The following is a 5,821-nucleotide window of genomic DNA, read 5'->3' on the forward strand; positions in this document are numbered from 1 at the left end:
TACAAAATATTTCAAATCTGTCCATTATTGACTTTAAATTGACATTATCTCCATCTTCAAAAACAAAATTATTATATACTGTACCTCTACTGTGTCATTCCCGAATACATGGAGCAGAAGCACAGCTTTGGTTTTTTCCAATTTTTCTTCATAATCGATCGCCGATAAGTACAGTTCAAACTGTTGCTTGAATATCCTCCAATTCTCAGCTACATTGCCAGTCAGCTGAAGTTTTGATGGGGGTTGCAAACCTTCCATTTTACCATTTACAGTTCGAATTTTGTTCTTCTTTTTTTCCCGATTATCTTCGATTCTCCTGTATTTTACTTCCTGACAACATGCTATGTTACTTCTGTTTAAACGTACCGTGGATTAACAATGAAGAATCATATTCTGGAAGAATTAGAGAACTTTTATTTACAGTAATAAACAAACACGTCTTAACCCAGCCACGTGCTGGAACACTTTAACAATCCTGCACATGCTCAGTGCTCTGCCCAATCACGTACTGGCACATCATTGTACGTGATATCACCACAACCTGTTCTAGTAAGCTTCTCCTTAAGTGCATAAATACATTTCAGCGGTCTTTTTATTCTTCACTTACATCCTATCCTTAAGCTGTTGACATTCAGAACTAACTACACAGATTTCCATTCCTACTTATTGTTTACCAAGATCTTAACATTCTTAGGATTCTTACATTCTTCAATGATCATTCAGGTTTATTACATAGCTTAGCAACATAGTACCATCACATACAATTTTATTTGCCTTCTCAATCTCCTAGCTATACTCTGCAAAAGATATTCATGGAGATACAAAACATACACAACGCAGCAACAATGCAGAGTAAAATTGGTGGTGAAATGAAATACGTTTGTCTGTGTTCTTGGTAACAAGAGAAGACTCCAACATGTCTCAAAAAGCATCTTAACTGATTTTTAATAGCGTATTTCATGTTTTATATGTTCTTAAATCTTTTATAATAGGAGACAAATGGGAAGAAGTATGTAGAGACAAAAGTTATACAAATTATGTTCAGATAATTGTCTCAGAAATACGTTCAGAAAAAAATGTCAAGTGGAATTGGATATAACAAATGAACAAAAAATGTAAAATAAAAGCAAATCATCACTACATGGCTGCTTTCAGTTTTAAGAGTAACCAGAAATCGTAGCCTTCTTAGATAGAAAATACAAAATTAACCTACATTCTACAAATATTGAATAAAAATAATATATAAAAGAGTGAAATTAAATTTTGTATGATCTTTATCAATAGGCATTTTATAATCATGAAGAATATCCTTCTCCAAATATCAAGATGTGTTCAGAAGGCTAAGTTATACTTGTGATGTTGCTATGCAACAGCATGAAATGCATTACTCAACAAATAGGATTCTTGTAAAATTGAACAGTTGTACCTTGGGGTATTTGTCTGAAACTGGAAATACTAGTGCAGGTAACAGCATTGACATGTTTTCCGGAGTATTTTAATGTTTGCTAGCTATAGATTGGTCATCCTCAGTCAAAAGATTTATATTCTAGTAGAACACTTGGGCTTAGAACAATAAACAAATATAATGAAATATTTTATTTATGTGCATTTCCAATGACTTTAACTTCATGGTGTTACAGGCCCCAAAACATTTCCTCCCAACTTATTAATGAATTGTGTGTTTCTGGTTTCACAGTCTTCTGAAAAGCATTTAAATTGATTTGTTTCCAATTGCATAGAAAAATTGAAAACAGTGCGTGATTTGGGGACAACTGTAGGAGACAAAAAAGACAAGATAAAGAAAAACAAATGCGAATGATGAAAATCACAAGCAGAAACAAGAGGGTTGATCAGCACCTGAAAGAGAGATTGTTTCAGCCATCAAAACAGTATGAATCTAGGTGGTATTTGGTAATTAGATGATGGTGTGATTTTTGGTGATACATAGGAAATTGTTCTCTAGTATATCAGTATTTTGTCCTGATGAAAGATTTTGTCTGAAAGGTAAAGCCAGGACACACAGGCTTGTGATTGTAGTAACTCTATCACCTTCAATAGGCAGCCATTTTACCTCAGGGTGGGTTTAAGTGTGATTCTGGAAATTTGAATGCAAAAAACCCTCGACTGATGCTCCAATGTGGGGCCACGTGAGTACAATGCTATTGTAGGTTGGGCTTTGGATGTTTATCCATAGTAACGCCTGCACATTTTGTGATGGGGCAAATTTACTAAGTCATAGAAAACTGAGAAAGTCACTGCAGTGTTCTGTCTAACATATATGCCTTAATAATGTAGTTTGAGACACTTGATCAGCACAATCTGACTTCTGCATTTCCAACAACAGCTGCAGCATTTTACACAATTATTTGATTGGCGATTAGAATGTTGGAGAAGTGTTTCAGGCTTAGAGAAATCTTTAAGAACAGTATTCCAGGTATACTTTACAAAAATCCATAAGCCAATGTGTATGGCCTTCACAAAGTAACCGACGTGCTGATGTTAATTAGTTCCTTCAGCGATGGCAAAGTAATTAAATCTGGGGATGGGCATGGGCCAAGAATCAGAGGTTTAGACATATTTCAGAGAATTCTAAGAGAAGTGGAGGATGACAGAAATTGGCTTGGAGCACGTGGAAACGTAAATCTATGAAGAAAGGTGAAGATGCTTACAAGGAAATTTCAGAGCTTAAAACCTTAGCAGCTGAAGACATCATTGCAAATGGCGTGATGATAATCTGAGTAGATCACAAGTTTATAAATGGAGGAATACTGAGATATCAGACAGTTCCCTGAGGGAAAACCAACACAGGAAGAACAGTAGTATGGTTTGAAAACAAAGAGTTGTAAGGTTCAGTCTTTGCCAGAGAGACTTTTTAAGAGTCAGTAATCACTAATTACATTCAGCCCTAACAATCAGATATTAATACTGAAGCCTGTGCCGGATGGACACTTAGAATTTCATTGCATATAAAAGACAAAAACATTTGGAAGATTAATGATTTTGCACTTTGTAGTATAAATGGAACCAAAATTATAGGAACCCATTTTATATTCCTCTTTATATGTTTTTCGTTCAATTCTCACTTCTGTCTTTTCCATGCCTCAAAACCCTCCTGTTCATGATACTTCATAGCAGCACATCCACCCTGAAATGAAAATAGTCTAGTTTCAGGCTATTGAGCTGTAGAATTGTGGTTCATGATTAATAACCTTTAACAAGACAGTAATGAGATTAAATAAGCTATTCACATTTTTTGCAAATTTTCATTAAGCTACAGTTAAAGCAGGTCTTGACCATAGATGCTAATCCATTAGAGCTACTATCAACATTACAGTCTTTTATACTCATGTATAGTTTTACCTTAACATTACCAAGTAGGAAAATGTGTAAATTATCTGCATGTTGTCTAATGTTGAAATGAGAATGCTTTCCTTAAGTTAGGGTTTGTAGATTTTTATCGGGACGCAACTTGCCAAGAAGCAGCTCACCTTTTTAGCACAAAATCATTGTATGTAATGTGGAATAAAGATATCATTTGTTTAGTGAGTCACAACTAATTCCGGAGTCATCCATCTAAAACCCTTTCAGATATATCTCTGTGACTCACCAGGTTTACAATTTCATTTTGATTCCATTGTGAAGTTTGAAATTGCAGCATCACTCTCCCCAGAGTTTTTATAGATCTGTAGTTCAATCTGTAACAAATTCAAATTACTTTATCGCCAACTGAAGTTTGGTAATTATTTCACCATAATCATTTTCTTTTCTAATCACAGCCATTTGAATTTCACTCTGGCCAGCAATTTACTGAAGGTCTTACCTGGAGTGTCTGTATAAACAGAAATCACTGCATGTTGATCTTGAATTCACAGAATAGATGAGACAGTGACAGCTAGAAGATTGGAAAATAGTACAGCAGCATTTGAATTGTTTGAGGTTTAATTTGGAAAGATAGAGTGCCAGCCAACATACTGTTGACATTTTGTTTTGATTAAAAAAAGTCAAGGCTGTACTGTCCCAGTAGACCATGGGCTAAGAACGTTGCCCAGTGTGTAACACAGCCAGATCAAGCAAGTCTGCCCTTTGATCGTGGACTCTGCTGAGTTACTTGGTCACATATAGAAGTTATTAATGTTACCATTGATCACAGAACTTTTCGCCAAAGATTGGTTTCCATTGCTAACTATTGCTTACGTTAAGGAAAGAATGTTTGGCTCAGGTGCAGGAATCTCTTCATGGTAAGTGCCGGCAAATGGCTTCATGGCTTCTTGCTCTAGTACAGGCAATTGAAACCATAAGACTATAAGATATGGGAGCAGAATTAGGCCATTTGGCCCATTAAGTCTGCTCTGCCATTTCATCATGGCTGATCCATTTCCCTCTCAGCCCTAATCTCTGCCTTCTCCCCATATCCCTTCATGTCCTGTCTAACCAAGAATCAATTAACCTCTGCTGTAAATATACTCAGTGTCTTGGCCTCCACATTCACCTGTGACAACGAATTACACAGATTCACTATTCTCTGGCTAAAAAAAACAAATGCTCCTCATCTCCTTTCTAAATGGATATGCTTCTATTTTGAGGTTGTATCCCCTGGTCTTAGACTCCCCCACTATAGGAAACATCATCACCACATCCACTGTAAAGGCCTTTCAACATTTGATATATTTCAATAAGGTCCACTCCCCCATGCTTCTGAACTGCAGTAAGTACAGGCCCAGAACCAATAAATGCTCCTTATATGACAAGCCTTTCAATCCCAGAATCATTTTTGTGAACCTCTTTTGATCCCTCTCCAATGTCAGCACATCTGTTCTTAGATAAAGAACCCAAAGCTGCTCACAATACTCCAAGTGAGGCCTCACCAGTGCTTTATAAAGCCTCAACATTACATTCTTGCTTTTATATTCTAGTCCTCTCAAAATAAATGCTAACATCGCATTTGCCTTCCTCACCACCAACTCAACCTACAAATTAACCTTTAGGGAATCCTGAGCAAGGACTCTGAGTCCCTTTGCACCTCAGATATTTGAATTTTCTATTTAGGAAGTAGTCTACGCTTTTATATCTTCTACCAAAGTGCATGACCATATACTTCATGACACTGTATTCCATCAGCCACTTCTTCGCCCATTCTCCTAATCTGTAGCCTCTCTGCTTGCTCAAAACTACCTGATCCTCTACCTATCTTTGTGTCTTCCGCAAACTTCGCCACAAAACTATCAATCCCGTCATCCAAATCATTGACATGTGAAGTAAAAAGAAGCGGTCTCAACACAGAACCCTGTGGAACATCACTGGTCACCAGCAGCCAATCAGAAATGGTTCCCTTTATTCCCACTTGTTGCCTCCTGCCAATCAGACAATGCTGTATCCACGTTAGTATCTTTCCTGTAATACCATGGGCTCTTAACTTGCTAAGCAGCCTCATGTGTGCAGCATCGTAACTAAAGCCTCTTCAATCTCTTCAGCTATCACTTCAGAGCCCTGGGGTGTGAACTATCTGTTTCAGGCGACCTAACTACCTGCAGACAGATTCCCAGCAACCTAGATTCCCTAGTAATGGCAACTTCACACTCTTCTGCCCCCAACATTTTTGAACTTCTGACGTACTACTGGTGTCTTCCACAGTGAAGACTGATGCAAAATACTTACTCAGTTCATCCCTTCTCCATTGCCCCCATTACTACCTCTCCAGCATCATTTCCAGTGGACTGATATCCACTCTCACCTCTCTTTTACACTTTATATGTCTGAAGAAACTTTTGGTATCCTCTTTAATGTTATTGGCTAGCTAACATTCGTCTTCCATGTTTTCCTT

General features: G+C 37.2%; 1 long non-coding RNA gene across 1 annotated transcript; it reads right to left on the reverse strand.

Annotated features, from left to right (window-relative positions):
* Nucleotides 1-391: 391 nt before the first annotated feature.
* LOC140742110 (uncharacterized) lies at nucleotides 392-3,888 on the reverse strand. The gene is made up of 3 exons (XR_012102218.1): nucleotides 3,821-3,888; nucleotides 3,608-3,695; nucleotides 392-3,145 (listed from the first exon to the last, which is right to left on the reverse strand). It is a non-coding gene; the product is annotated as an uncharacterized lncRNA (long non-coding RNA).
* Between the last annotated feature and the right edge of the window lie 1,933 nt (nucleotides 3,889-5,821).

This window comes from Hemitrygon akajei, chromosome 19, assembly GCF_048418815.1.
Source record: "Hemitrygon akajei chromosome 19, sHemAka1.3, whole genome shotgun sequence".
In the NCBI taxonomy this organism is placed as follows: domain Eukaryota; kingdom Metazoa; phylum Chordata; class Chondrichthyes; order Myliobatiformes; family Dasyatidae; genus Hemitrygon; species Hemitrygon akajei.